Source organism: Pan troglodytes, chromosome 20 (genome assembly GCF_028858775.2).
Source record: "Pan troglodytes isolate AG18354 chromosome 20, NHGRI_mPanTro3-v2.0_pri, whole genome shotgun sequence".
NCBI lineage: Eukaryota > Metazoa > Chordata > Mammalia > Primates > Hominidae > Pan > Pan troglodytes.
This window is the reverse complement of record NC_072418.2, coordinates 25,607,497-25,623,185: the sequence shown is the minus strand read 5'-3', so window position 1 is coordinate 25,623,185 and position 15,689 is coordinate 25,607,497. Positions and strand designations below refer to the sequence as shown.

General features: G+C 46.0%; 1 long non-coding RNA gene across 2 annotated transcripts; it reads left to right on the top strand.

Annotated features, from left to right (window-relative positions):
• Positions 1-1,429: 1,429 nt before the first annotated feature.
• Positions 1,430-15,655, top strand: LOC107969701 (uncharacterized). Of its 2 annotated transcripts, none has more exons than XR_010153784.1 (3): positions 1,430-4,997; positions 6,126-6,250; positions 6,938-15,655. It is a non-coding gene; the product is annotated as an uncharacterized LOC107969701 (long non-coding RNA). The 2 variants fall into 2 exon arrangements; XR_001711685.4 differs by lacking the exon at positions 1,430-4,997 and adding an exon at positions 5,818-5,957.
• Positions 15,656-15,689: the final 34 nt, after the last annotated feature.

Here is a 15,689-nt window from a genome sequence, read left to right as displayed (position 1 = left end):
TGCTTTTCTTTTCTTTTTTTTTTTTTTTTTGAGATGGAGCCTCGCTGTGTTGCCTAGGCTGGAGTGCAGTGGCATGATCTCGGCTCACTACAACCTCCACCTCCCGGGTTCAAGCAATCCTCCTGCCTCAGCCTCCCAAGTAGCTGGGACTATAGGCAAGCGCCACCACGCCCAGCTAATTTTTGTATTTTTAGTAGAGACGGGTTTCACCATGTTGGCCAGGCTGGTCTCGAACTCCTGACCTTAGGTGATCCACCCACCTCGGCCTCCCAAATTGCTGGGATTACAGGTGTGAGCCACCGTGCCCAAACCTACTTAAGCTTTTTATATTGTAGTAGAAAATTTAAGTCTTACAATTTCCTTACAATATTCTATAAACAATGTGTTGGAGTGATTTTACTCTTTTCTTGAAACGTTGGTCATTTTCGTTTTTTGACTTTTTTTGTTGTTGTTGTTTTTTTTTTTGAGACTGAGTCTTGCTCTGTCGCCCAGGCTGGAGTGCAGTGGTGCGATCTTGGCTCATTGCAACCTGCGCCTCCCGGGTTCAAGGGATTCTCGTGCCTCAGCCTTATGGATAGCTGGGATTACAGGCGCATGCCACTACGCCCGGCTAATTTTTGTATTTCTAGTAGAGATGGGGTTTCCCCAAATTGGTCAGGATGGTCTCGAACTCCTGACCTTAAGTGATCCTCCTGCCTCAGCCTCCCAAAGTGCTGGGATTACAGGCATTGAACCACCGCACCTGGCCTTACATTGGTCATTTTCTTATTTAAAACTAAGTGAGTAACCCTGACTGGTAAGTAGAAGCCTGAACTCAGTGACTCCAAGCTAAGGACAGCTTTGCCTGTAAAGTGAGATCATTGAAGGAGCAGCCAGTTCTGCCTGAGGAGCCTCCCCTGCAGATGTCCTGGCCTGCTCACAATAGCCATGGACAGAGCATTTATACTTAGAGAAGCCACGGAGCCCTGAAAACCTCGAAATCCACAGTCAGATGCAGTTGGGATTGGCACAAAAGTGGGGTTGGGAAGCTCTTTCTGGGAATAGAGTTGTTATTATTCTGAGGTTGTTTCTAGATTTTGTAAAATATGACAAATTTAGATTTAGGTAAGAAGTTACTTAATTTTTTGTGTCTCATTCTCTCACCCAGGATGTAGTACAGTGGTGCAATCTCGGCTCACTGCAACCTCTGTCTCCTAGATTCAAGCGATTTTCTTGCCACAGCCTCCCTAGTAGCTGGGACTACAAACAGGCGCCCCGATGCCTGGCTAATTTTTGTATTTTTAGTAGAGATGGGGTTTCACCATGTTGGTCAGGCTGTTCTCAAACTCTGGACCTCAGGTGATCCACCCACCTCAGCCTCCCAAAGTGCTGAAATTACAGGTGTGAGCCACTGTGCTTGGTAAGAAGTTACTTAATTTTTTTTTTTTTTTTTTTTTTTTGAGATGGCATTTCGCTCAGTTCCCTAGGCTGGAGTCCAGTGGGGTGATCTTGGCTCATTGCAACCTCCGCCTCCCGGGTTCAAGCAGTTCTCCTGCCTCAGTCTCCCAGGTAGCTGGGATTACAGGCACCCGCCATCATGCCCAGCTAATGAAGTTACTTAATTTTAAAGGAGTATTGCAACAAGGGGAAAGCACCAATTATAAGATGTTGGAGAATTTTAAAGGTTAGAGAGAAAAGGACTTTCTTTCATAAGGAAGAGAAAACAAAGTCAGAAAAAAGGTGGGAAGGGGAGGGATAGAACATGGTGAAAGTAGATGCTAGATCAGGGAATATTTTACGCAGAAGTCAGCCTGGTTTGTTTGTTGGTTTGTTGGTTTGTTGGTTTGAGACGAGGTCTTTGCCCTGTTGCCTAGGCTGGAGTGCAGTGGTACAGTCTCAGCTCACTGCAGCCTCCACCTCCCAGGTTCAGGCAATTCTCTCACCTCAGCCTCCCGAGTATCTGGGATTACATGTGCAAAAGCACACCTGGCTAATTTTTTATATTTTAAATTTATTTTTACGTATTTTTTTTGAGACAGAGTCTCGCTCTGTCACCAGGCTGGAGTGCAGTGGCGTGATCTCGGCTCACTGCAACATAGCCTCCCGGGTTCAAGCCATTCTCCTGCCTCAGCCTCCCAGGTAGCTGGGACTACAGGCGCAGGTCACCACACCCAGCTAATTTTTGTATTTTTAGTAGAGACAGCTTTCACCATGTTGGCCAGGATGGTCTTGATCTCTTGACCTTGTGATCTGCCCACCACGGCCTCCCAAAGTGCTGGGATTACAGGCGTGAGCCACTGCGCCTGGCTGATTTTTTTTTTTTTTTTTTTAGTAGAGACGTTTCACCATGTTGGCCAGGCTGGTCTGGAACTCCTCACTTTAAGTGATCCTTTGGGATCATTTGGAGTCCCAAATTGCTGAGATTGCAGGCATGAGCCACCATGCCTGGCAACAATCTTTCTTGGGCTATATTGACTATTAAATTTTATCCTAGCAATTTTTTATATATTAATGCACAATACAACAATAATTTATGAGAAGTAATAATATTTGCCCCTGTTTATGAAAATTTTCTGGGCCAGATGCAGTGGCTCATGCCTGTAATCCCAGCACTTTGGGAGGCTGAGGTGGGTGGATCACAAGGTCAGGAGTTCAAGACCAGCCTGGCCAACATTGTGAAACCCTTTCTCTACTAAAAATATAAAAATTAGCTGGGCATGGTGGCGGGTGCCTCTAGTCCCAGCTACTTGGGAGGCTGAGGCAGGAGAATCGCTTGAACCTGAGAGGCAGAGGTTGCAGTGAGCCGAGATCACACCATTGCACTCCAGCCTGGCCAACAAGAGTAAAACTCCATCTCAAAAAAAAAAAAGAAAAAATATTTTGTGAAATATTTAGTACACAGTAGAACTTTGTTGTTGTTTTTTTTTTTTTCTTTGTCTTTTTTTGGGTTTTTTTTTTTTTTTAATTGAGACAGAGTCTTGCACTGTCGCCTGGGCTGCAGTGCAGTGGCATGATCTTGGCTCACCACAACCTCCGCCTCCCGGGTTCAATCAATTCTCTTGCTTCAGCCTCCCAAGTAGCTGGGATTACAGGTGCCTGCCACCACGCCTAGCTAATTTTTTGTATTTTTAGTAGAGAGGGATTCCTCCATGTTGGTCAGGCTGGTCTCAAACTTCTGACCTCAGGTGATCTGCCTGCCTCGGCCTCCCAAAGTGCTGGGATTACAGGCATCAGCCACTGTGCCCGGCAACTCTTTTCTTACCTGGGCTTTGCTAATAATAGAGATTGTGACCTATCTCTGGGCCCAGCACCTAGATATTATGACTGTCCTACCCTGCCTGGTCCATGCCCACAGAAAAGAGTGACTTATCACTAGGCTTAACACACAAGTGATTCGATTCTTCTGCATGATCCCAGCCCACATGGCTTATTGTGACATCTCTAGACCCATCACCTAGATGATGTAACTCTCCTTTTCTTTCTGGGAACTGTCCATAATGAGGATTGTGACACATCACTTGGCCCAGCACTTATGTGATATGACTCTCTTCTTTTGCCTGGGCTTATCAAATTGGGTGATTATGTCATATAGCTGTACTCAGCTCCTAGGTTATGTGACTCTCCTGTTTCTCCTGAGTCCAACCCACAGAGGTCATTGCAACATATCTCTGAGCCCCTAATTTAGGTAATTTGATTCCTGCCTGGGCCCTCCCTTCAGTGATTTTTGTGACATATTTTTTGACTCAGCACCTAGGTAATGTGACTCTTCTCCACTGCTTGGACTCTGTCACAGAAGGTATTGTGATGTATCACTGGGCCTGACACCTAGGTGAAGGTACTGTCTTCTCCTGCCTGGGCCCTGCATAAATTGTATATTTTGACATGTCACTGGGTTCAACACATGGGTGATTCAACTCTCTCACATGGACCTTGAGCATGGGGTTATTAGGACATTTATTTTTGTTCATCGTCTCAGTGATATGACTCCTTTCCTCCCTGAACCCTGTCAAAAAGAAAGATTGTGACATATCACTTAAACCAGAACTTAGGTGATGAGACTCTTCTGTCTAGCAACCACTTATTTTGGGTATTGTGACATTTCACTGGGCCAAACACCTAAAAAATGGGAGGCTCCTGCCTCAGCCCTGTCCACATATATCTGGACATATATCTGCATACATTACATAAAACATGTGATACCTTTTCTGCCTGTATCCTGCCCACAGGAAAGATTGTGACACTGCAGGGCCTGGCCGCCAGCCGTTGTGTCTCACCTGAATGTACATAACTTTCAGGAGAAAGTTGTAACATGTGACTGGTTGAAAACCCAGATGATGTGACTCTCCTGCCTTTTCACAGCCCTCAGGGAAAAAATTTACATATCAGTGGCCCAGCATCCAGGTGATGTGACTCTCCTGGGTGCTTTCTGCCAACAAGTTGATTGGTAACATATATCTCATCGCAGCTCACGGGTTTGATGATGACTCTAATACTTCGTACCAGTCAATAGAAGAGATAGTGTCTCTCACAGCTAGGCTTAGAAAAAGGAGTAAAATCCCGGGTCTCCTCTCTGCATGAAGGTTATAGCGAATCACCACTCTCTCATATATTGTATAAAGCACTCAGATGATACAGAGCATGTCGTCATAGGACCCAGCAAACAGGTTAGATCATGTTTCATGTAAGCGCTCCCTGACAATTTTTAGAATTGTCATCGTCACACATGGTAAAAGCCCACTGATGAGGTCATAATTCTCATGCACAGATGCAGTCCACAGTTAAAATTGTAACTATCATATGTAAACGTGGCCACAGTTGAGATGGTGACTCATTTCTAAACCCAGCTCATAGGTGAGTGAGGACTCTCCTCTCTGGACCCAGCCAATTGAAGAGATGTTGACCCATACGTAGACTTAGGACCACATAAGATCATGGGTCCAAAGCAGCGCAAAGTTCTCAGAGTAGGTTGCAACTCATACAGTCCTCGAGAGAGTGCCCTTACAGGGCCAAGCACACAGGTGAGATTGTCAAACTTATATTCACACCCAGTCAATAGCAAAGATTGTCATTTACTTAAATAAACACACGCTAGTTTTGAGGTTCTGAATCTCACTTTTGGAGGCAGTTGAATGTTGGAAAATTGACTCTCATTTGTGTGGATTTTGTCCACATTTGGGTTAGTGACTCTTTAATCAAAATTCAGCACACCTTTGTGACTAACTTCACTAAGGAGCTTTGTTTATTTAGAGATGAAGTTTCATTCTTGTAACCCAGGCTGGAGTGCGGTGGCGTGATCTCCGCTCACTGCAACCTCTGCCTACTGGGTTCAAGCGATTCTCCTGCCTGATTCTCCCAAGTAGCTGGGATTACAGGTGCCCACCACCATGTTGGCATTTTTTGTATTTTTAGTAGAGATGGGGCTTCACCATGTTGGTCAGGCTGGTCTTGAACTCCTGACCTCAAGTGATCCGCCCACCTCGGCCTCCCAAAATGCTGAGATTACAGGTGTGAGCCACCGTGCCCAGTCTAAGGCACACAATTTGCAAAGGAAATTGAGGCTCTCGCACAAATCCAGTCCACCCTGTACTTACACCCAACATGCAGGAGGTGTTGACTCTCATCCCTTGACTCAGGACATGTGTGTAATTGTTAATGTCATGGCAAGACCTTTTGACAAGTGTAATTGTGACATATACCTTGGCCTAGCATCTGAGTTATTTGTTGTTTCCTGGGTCCAGCTCACAGTGCCATATCACTGGACCCAGACCCTTGGTAATGTGATTCTATTCTGCCTTGATACAGCCCACAGGGGTCATTGTGACATCGCTGGGCATTGCACCTAGGTGATTTGAGTCTCCTCTTCTGCCTTGGTGCTGCCCACAGGTGTATTGTGACATATTGCTGGGCGTATGTTATGTGACTCTTGCTTGTGCCCTAAACACATAGGCCATTGTAACATTGCTGAGTGCAACACCCAGGTGATGTAACGCTTCATCCTGGACCTGTCTACAGAGGGCATTGTAATATATGTCTTCACCAATCACCCAGGAAATGTGACTTTTTATTCCTGCCTGTTCTGTACTCACAGTGGGTATTGGGACATATTGGGCCTAGCACCTAGCTGATGTGACTTTTCTTTATTCTAGGTTCTGACAACAAAGGAGATTGTGACACATTGCTGGGCCTAACACTAAGTTGATGTTAGTTATTTGCTTTGGCTGTGCCCTTGGAAGGCATTGAGACATACTGCTATGCCCAGCACCAAGATGATGTGAGTTCCCTGCCTGAACCCTGATCACAGGAAGCATTGTGACCTATCTGTTGACCCACTGCAATCTCTCCTGTGGGAAAAGCACAGATAAATGCCCTCTTTTACCTACGTGATTTGACACTCCTCTACTGCCTGGGCCGTGCCCACAGAATAGAGAGTGACTTATCACTGGACCAAGCACACCAGTGATGTAATTATTCTGCTCGGTCCTTGCACACACAAGTCACTGTGATATATGTTTGGGCCCATCACCTAGATGATGTGACTCCTCTTCTGGGGTTTGTCCACAGTGGGAATTGTGATACATCGCTTGACGTAGCTCTTATGTGATGTGACTTTTCTTTCATGCTTGGGCCCTTCCTACTGGGATGATTGGAACATAAAGCTGAGCCCAGCACCTATGTTATGTGACTCTCCTCTTGTTTATGAGCCCTACCCACAGGAGGCACTGTGACATATCTTTAGGCCTCTCACTTAGGTAATGTGACTTCTTTGCCTAGGCCCTCCCCTCCAGAAATATCATGAAATATTTCTGGACCAAGAACCTAGGTGATATGACTCCTCTTCTGCTTGGGACCTGCATAGATTGTGTGTTGCAACATGTCTCTGGGTCCAACACCAAGGTGATGTGACTGTCCTGCATGGGTGCTCCCACAGAAATAACACATCTCTTTGTTCATTATCTAGGTAACGTGACTCTTCTGCTTCAGGCCTGCCAAAAGAAAAGATTGTGACAGATCACTGGACCCAGCACCTAGGTGATGTGACTCTCCTCATTTGCCTGAGACCTGCATATTTTAGACATTGTGATATACAACTGGAACAAACACCTAGGGGTTGGAAGGCTCCTGCCTGAGTCCCTCCCACAGGAGGCCTTGTGATGTTTTTTTGTTTGTTTTTTGTTTTCTTTGAGATGGAGTTTCGTTATTGTTGCCCAGACTGGCATGCGGTGGCGTGACCTTGGCTCACCGCAACCTCCGCCTCCTGGGTTCAAGCGGTTCTCCTGCCTCAACCTCCCGAGTAGCTGGGATTACAGGCATCTGCCACCATGCCCAGCTAATTTTCTATTTTTAATAGAGACGGGGTTTCTCCATGTTGGTCAGGCTGGTCTCAAACTCCTGAAATCAGGTGATCCGCCTGCCTCGGCCTCCCAAAATGCTGGGATTACAGTTGTGAGCCACTGCACCCAGCTTTGTGATGTATTTCTGCATCCATCATGCAAGAGATAAAACTCTGTATTTTTGCCTGCATTCTGCCCACAGGGAAGATTTTGACATATCGTTGGGCCCAGCAACCAGTCGTTTTGTCTGTCATCTGGGCCCAGCACCCAAGGGATCTCACTCTTCTACCTGTGCCCTGCTTTCAGGAGGGATTGTAACATCCCTGGTCAAGCCCCCAGTGATGTGATTCTCCTGTTTGATGCCTGCCCTCAGGGGGGATTGTGACATAGCCCTGGCCCAACACACAGTTGATGTAACTCTTGAATTTGCTCTTTACATACAGGTAGGATTGTGACATATATCTGGCCAAGCGTACAGATGTAATAATGACTGTCATACCTTGAAGAAGCCAATAGGAGAGAGAATGTTGCTCTCAGGCTTAGGAAAATGAGGAAGTCTTTCTGTACAAAAGTCATAAAGAATTACTACTCTCTCACATATATAAAGCCCTAGTGTGTTACAGAGAATGTCATAACAGGGCCCAGCACACAAGTGAGATTGTGTTTGTCCTATGCACACCACACCAACCTTTACAGTTGTCACCCTGACCCATTGACAGAGTCTGCTAGTGAGGTTCTGAATTACATGTGAACACAGTCCACAGTTGGAATTGTGACTGTCATATGTGAACATCTGGCTACAGTTGGGATGGTGACTCATTTCTAAATCCAGATCATAGGAAGGTGAAGACTCTCCTATCTGGACTCAGACAGTGAGAGAGATGTTGACTCATATCTGGGCTAAGAACCACAGGAAAGATTCTGGAGCTCCTTGTGCAAAGGTCACAGAGGATTATCAATCTTGCATATTGTATAAAGTCCTCAGGTGACACAGAGTGTCTCTCGAATGCACACCCAGGCAACAGTAAAGATTGTCGTTCTCCCACATAAACACATCCCACTGTTGAAGTTCTGAATTTCACAGAGGCTGTCAAAAGTTGGATAATTGCCTCTTATGTGTGGATCTGGTCCACAGGTGGGTTAGTGACTTCCAGACCAAGGTTCAGTGCACATGTAAGGCTGTGACTACACTAAGAAGATACAGTCTGCAGAAGAAATTGTGGCTCTTTTGCACACATTCTGTCAATCATTGCGATTGTGACTCATGTACTTAGACCCAACATACAGGAGGTGTTGACTTTCATACCTTTAGAACCTGGACATGTTTGGAATTTCTAATCTAATCCCTGGACTTTCCTGCAGGTGTGATTGTGTGCATTGCAAAGCACCTTAGTGATTTGACTCTCCTGCCTTGGCCAAGCACACAAATGAGATTGTGACATATGGCTTGACTCTGAACCTCCAAGATGTGACTCTTTTTTCCAGCCTTGGAGCTGCCCACATGTTGCATTGTGACATATTCCTAAGCCCTGCACTCAGGTTATGTGACTCTCCTTTTTTGCTTAGGCCCTGAATATTTTTCATGTTAAGACATATTACTAGGTCCAACACCTATAAAATGGGAGACTACCACCTGGGCTCTTTCTACAGAGGGCCTTGTGACATACCTCTGCATCAATAACCTAGGAGATGTGATGCTCCATTTTTGCCTGTACGTGCCCCACAGAAAAAATTGTGGCTGGCCCAGGTACCAGGTGATGTGTTTCTGCTGCCTGGGCCTGGACCACAGAGAGCATTGTTACTGATTGCTGGGCTCAGCACCCAGGTGATGTGACTCTGCTGCCTGTGTGCTGCTTTCAGGAGAAGGTTGTAACTTATTCCTGGCTGAGTATGCAGTCACACTCCTGACTGATCTCTGCCCTCAGAAAAGGTTGTGTCAAGCTGGGCCTGGTGGCTCATGCCAGTAATCCCCAGCACTTAGGGAGACCGAGGTGGGTGGATCGCCTGAGGAGTTTGAGACCAGATGGCCAACGTGGTGAAACCCCGTCTCTACTAAAAATACAAAAATTAATCGGGTGTGGTGGCGGGCGCCTGTAATCTCAGCTATTCGGGAGCCTGAGGCAGGAGAATTGCTTGAACCCGGGAGGTGGAGGTTGCAGTGAGCCAAGATCATGCCACTGCACTCCAGCCTGGGCAGCAGAGCAAGAATCCATCTTGGGAAAAAAAAAAAAATTACAAAAATTAGCTGGGCGTGGTGGTATGCACCTGTAGTCCCAGCTACTTGAGAGGCTGAGGCACAGCAGTCACTTGAACCTAGGAGGCGGAGGTTGCAGTGAGCCAAGACTGTGCCATTGCACTCCAGCCTGGGCAACAAGAGCAAAACTCCATCTCAAAAAAAAAAAAAAAAAAAAAGGTTGTGTCATATTCCTGGCTAAAAACCCAGATGATGTGACTCTCCTCTCTCCCTATTCACAGGCAGGATTGTAAAATATATCTTTTTTTTTTTGAGACAGTTTCATTTTGTCACCCAGGCTGGAGTGCAGTGGCATGATCTTGGCTCACTGCAACCTCCGCTTCCTGGGTTCAAGCAATTCTCTTGCCTCAGCCTCCTAAGTAGCTAGCCACCACACCTGGCTAATTTTTGTATTTCTGGTAGAGATAGGGTTTCCCAATGTTGGTGAGGCTGATCTCAAACTCTTGACCTCAGGTGATCCACCTGCCTCAGCCTCCCAAAGTGCTGGGATTACAGGTGTGAGCGACTGCGCCTGGCCTGTAAAATAGATCTTGACCTAGATCACAGATGCAATGATTACTCTCATACCTCACAGTATTTAATAGGAGAGATGCTCTCTCTTGCTCTCACTCTTTTTTTTGAGACAGTTTCGTTCTTGTTACCCAGGCTGCAGTGCAATGGCGTGATCTCTGCCCACCACAACCTCTGCCTCCCAGGTTCAAGTGATTCTCCTGCCTCAGCCTCCCACGTAGCTGAGATTACAGGCATGTGCCACCACGCCCAGCTAATTTTGTATTTTTAGTAGAGATGGGGTTTCTCTATGTTGGTTAGGCTGGTCTCGAACTCCCAACCTCAGGTGATCCGCCCACCTCGGCCTTCCAAAGTGCTGGGATTACAGGCATGAACCACTGTGCCCAGCCCAAGATGCTGTCTCTTAACAGCTAGGCCTAGAGTCATGAATATGATTCTGGGTCTCCTTGTACAAAGGTCATGAAGAATTGCCACTTTCTTGCATACTATATAAATCTCTTGTGGTACAGAGAGTGTCATTACAGGGTTCAGCATACAGATGAGATTGTTTCTCATATACACTCCCCACCAACTGTTAGAATTGTCACCCTCACACATGGACAGAGCCCACTGGTGAGGCCCTGAATCACACACACACACAGTCTACAGTTAAAATTGTGACTGTCATATGTGAATATCTGGCTAGAGTTGAAATAATGACTTATTTCTAAATCCAGTTCATAGGCAGGTGAGAATTCTACCTGTCTAAGCCTAGATAGGATAGTCAACATGTCCCTAATTGGCTGGGGGACATGTTGACTCTCCTACCTGGGCTTAGGGCCAAACAGTTCATGGAAGGGATGAAGGCTCTCAGCTCTCATGCACAGATCCAGTTGGTGAGATTGTCACTAGCATACTTAGACCCAGCATACTCTGATACCTAGAACTGGGACATGTGCAGGATTTTTAATTACTGGACCTTCCTGCAGGTGTGATTGTGACATATGTCTTTGTTACACACCTGAGTGGTTTGATGCTCCTGCCTTGTTTCAACCCAAAGTGAAGATTGTGATGTATCACTGGACCCAGCATTTCAGTGATGTGACTCTTCTTTTTGGACACTACAAATTTTGGGTATTGTCAAATATTGCTGGATCCTGTACCCATGTTATGTGACTCTCCAACCTATGTCCTTCATGTTGTGCCATATTGCAGCACAATGTGTCACATTAGACATCATTACATATTGCTGGGCTCAACACCCAAGTGATGTAACATTTTCCTGGGCCTTGACTACAGGGGGCTTTGTGACATAACTGAATGCCCATAACCATGGTGATGTTACTCTTCTCCTGCCTGGTCTCTGCTCACAGGGAAATTATGACATATCATTGGCCTAGCATCTTGGTGATATGACTCTCCTCTTTTTCTCAGGCCCCACATATTTGGGTATTGTGACATACCCAAATGTGACACTGGGCTCAACACCTAAGGGATGGGAGTTCTCTACCTGGCCCCTTCCTGAAGGGGGCATTGTGACATACTTCTGCACAGGTATGTCACAGTTATTACCTAGGAGATGTGACTCTCCTCTTTTGCCTGCACCCTGCTTACAGGGAAAATTGTGGCACATTTCTGTGGCCAGCAACCAGGTGATGTGTTTCTCCTGCTTAGGTCTTTATTACAGAAAAGATGGTTGACATATCACTAGGCCCAGCATCTAGGCGATGTGACTGTCTTCTTCTGCCTGGTCCCTGCTTACAGGAACATTGTAGCATATTGCTATGCCCAGCACTTTTCTCTTCTTTTAGGTTTTGCCTACAGGAGACTTTGTGACATTGCTGGGCCCTGCACTGACATTATTTGACTCTTCTGTCTCTGCCTACTTGGGCCATTGTGACATATTGCTGGGTCCAACATCCAGGTGATGTAACTTTTATGCCTGGGTCCTGGCACCAGAGGACATTGTCTTTGCACCACTCACACAGGTGTTGTGATTTTCTTCCATTACCTGGTCTCTGCTCACAGGAAGAATTGTGACCTTGGCCAGGCTCGGTGGCTCACACCTGTAATCATAGCACTTTGGGAGGCCGAGGCGAGTGGATACCTGAGATCAGGAGTTCGAGACCAGCCTGGCCAACATGGTGAAACCCCGTCTTACTTAAAACACAAAAATTAGCTGGGTGTGGTGGCAGGCGCCTGTAGTTCCAGCCACCCACGAGGCTGAGGCAGGAGAATCGCTTGAACCGGGTAGGCGGAGATTGCAGTGAACCGAGATTGCGCCACTGCACTCCAGCCTGGGTGACAGGGAGACTCCATCTCAAAGAAAAAAAAAGTGACCTTTTGCAGCACATAGCTGATTTGACTGTGCTTTGTGGAGTACACCAAGCAGGTTGTCAAACTGGTGGTCCCTTTACTGAAATTTTATTTCCACGATGGTGTTGGAGGGGCAGCAGCAGAATCCATGCCTTTTCTTCTGGAGTGTGTGAGAGTCCGTGGTCCTGAGTATCTCACACAGATGTGGCAATTTATGTGATGTTCTGATTAAGACCATTGGTACAGAAACAGATTCAGACGTCCTCAGAAATAATGCATTGTTTAGCAAAGTGCATTGAAGTTATGGGAGACGGATGCCTTAATAATGAACACTTTGAAGAACACCTTTGCCACATGGCCTCAGGACCTTCTGAGGGCTGTGTCATGGGGCATGGTCACTCATATTTGACTCAATAAATTTCTTCAAATATTTTAAAGAGTTTGACCCTTAGTCGACACAGTTGATGTGTGGAGCACTCTTGCTGTGCCAGCCAGTGTTTCAAAGCCATTTAGATATTTTTGCTCATTAAATCTTCATCAGCAAAAACTCTGTAGGTAAGTTTAATGATTCCTCATGTCACAGACAAGGTGACTGAAAGAAGAAAAAATTCAGGAACTTGCCCAAAGTCAGCCAGATAGGAAGTGGCTGAGCTAAACTGTGCTCTAACCTACTCCTTGCTTCCCTTTTACAGACAATGCCATTGTGCATTGATTAAACAACTATTCATTGAGCACCTGCCATGGGCTGAGGCCTGTGATTGCCACTGGGAATATAGTGTAAACAAGACATAGCTCCCCAGAACAAAAGTATAAGGAAGTAAACAACAAACACCAAGATTATATCAAAGATGTGAAATGCCAGAACATGCCGCTGCTATAAAGAATGTCCACAGGGTTATTGGGGGTAGGTTCTAATTAAAAGGAGGTGAGTAAAGCAAAGCTTTCCAGAGACTGCCAGAGCTGAGCCAGGTCTGGAGGCTCTTATCAATGTCAGTACTTAGTTTGTCTCAGTTTCTTTGTTTGCAGCCCCTAAAATCTAGAGTTTGTCTCAGTTTCTTTGTATGCAGCCCCTAAAATCTTTAGAATGTCTGAAAAGAGAAGCATCTTTTGTATGTTAATGAGATGACTTCTGGCTGGAGGCTTCTGGACAGCCTCAGGACCAGGGTTGATTGCCAGAGAAACCAATTGTGTAATAGAGGATTAAAACTCTCAACTGGCTGGGCATGGTGGCTCATCCCTGTAATCCCAGCACTTTGGGAGGCAGATCACCTAAGGTCAGGAGTTCAAGACCAGACCAGCCAAAATGGTGAAACCCCGTCCCTACTAAAAATACACAAATTAGCTGGGTGTGGATGTGAGCACCTGTAATCCCAGCTACTCAGGAGGCTGAAGCAAGAGAATCGCTGGAACCTGGGAGGCGGAGGCTGCAGTAAAGTGAGATCAAGCAACTGCACTCCAGCCTGGGTGACAGAGCAAGATTCCATCTCAAAAAACAAAAACAAACAAAACTCTCAGCTTAACTTCTTACCTCCTTGGATGGTAAAGAAGCCATCCGGGCTTTGTAAAAGTAAAAAGAGTACCTTATTTGATTCAACTAAATAAATTGTTAAATAAAGGGGAATATCAATGAAAAGCTCTTCCACCCCAGCATCACTAGTTAAAGTACCAATTAGGGGAAGTTTTTTTGGTATCCTGAAATTGCTTTTGGCCTTTCCATGCATATCATCCTTAAGAAAGGGCACACTCTTAAACCAATCTGTGACCTCATACCATTCTAAAAAAAAAAAGTTTATACCAAAAGTGCACAATTTAGCTGTTCATTAAGCCAACAATGTTTTATAAGCATATGCAAGCAAAGATTATTCTGTCATGTGCTGGGCTTTATCATTTGTAACCCTTAGGGCAAATCTTATAGTATTGTTGGAGGAATAATCATAAAACCACTTGATTTTTTTTTTGAGACGGAATCTCACTCTGTCAGCCAGCGTAGAGTACAGTGGTGCAATCTCGGCTCACTGCAACCTCTGCTTCCTGGGCTAAAGCCATTCTCCTCCCTCAGCTTCCTGAGTAGCTGGGATTACAGTCATGCACAATGGTACCTGGCCAACTTTTGGTATTTTTAGTAGAGACAGGGTTTCATCATGTTGTCCAGGCTGGTTTTGAACTCCTGACTTCAAGTGATCCACCCACCTTGGCCTCCCAAAGTGCTAGGATTATAGACATGAGCCACTGAGCCTGGCCAAAAACCCCTTGATTAAAAAAATGTTCCGGACGCGGTGGCCCACACCTGTAATCCCAGCACTTTGGGATGCCGAGGCGGGTGGATCACAAGGTCGGGAGTTCAAGACCAGCCTGGCCAAGATGGTGAAACTCCGTCTCTACTAAAAATACAAAAATTAGCCAGGCATGGTGGCAGGCGTCTGTAATACCAGCTACTCGGGAGGCTGAGGCAGAGAACTGCTTGAACCCGGGAGGGGGAGCTTGCAGTGAGCCAAGATCGCGCCACTGCACTCCAACCTGAGCGACAGAGTGAGACTACATCTCAAAAAAAAAAGTTAACAAAATGCTAACAATATTTAAGACATTGCTGATACTATTTTACCAATAATTTTAAAGTCGCCTTATTAAAGATTATATGTAAGTCACAAACTTTTTTTTTTTTTTTTTTTTTGAGATGGAGTCTCACAGTCTCGCCCAGGCTGGAGTGCAGTGGCACCATCTCGGCTCACTGCAAGCTCCGCCTCCTGGGTTCACGCCGTTCTCCTGCTTCAGCCTCCCGAGTAGCTGGGACTACAGGCGCCCACCACCTCGCCCGGCTAATTTTTTGTATTTTTAGTAGAGACGGGGTTTCGTCGTGTTAGGATGGTCTTGATCTTCTGACCTCGTGATCCACCCGCCTTGCCTCCCAAAGTGCTGGGATTACAGGCCTGAACCACTGTGCCCAGCCTCTAATTTTTTATTTCTAATTTAAAGTTGGATGTCCTGGCCGGGCGCGGTGGCTCACTTTGCGAGGCCGAGGTGGGCAGATCACGAGGTCCGGAGATGAAGACCATCCTGGTTAACATGGAGAAACACTGTCTCTACTAAAAATACAAAAAAAATCAGCTGGGGGTGGTGGCACGCACCCATAATCCCAGCTACTGGGGAGGCAGAAGTAGGAGAATAGCTTGAACCCGGGAGGTGGAGGTTGCAGTGAGCCAAGGTCGCATTGCGCTGCTGCACTCCAGCCTGGGTGACAGAGTGAGACTCTGTCTCAAAAATAAATAAATAAAAAGAAATAAAGTTGGATGTCTTGTAAGATAATGCTGAGTAATGCAGAA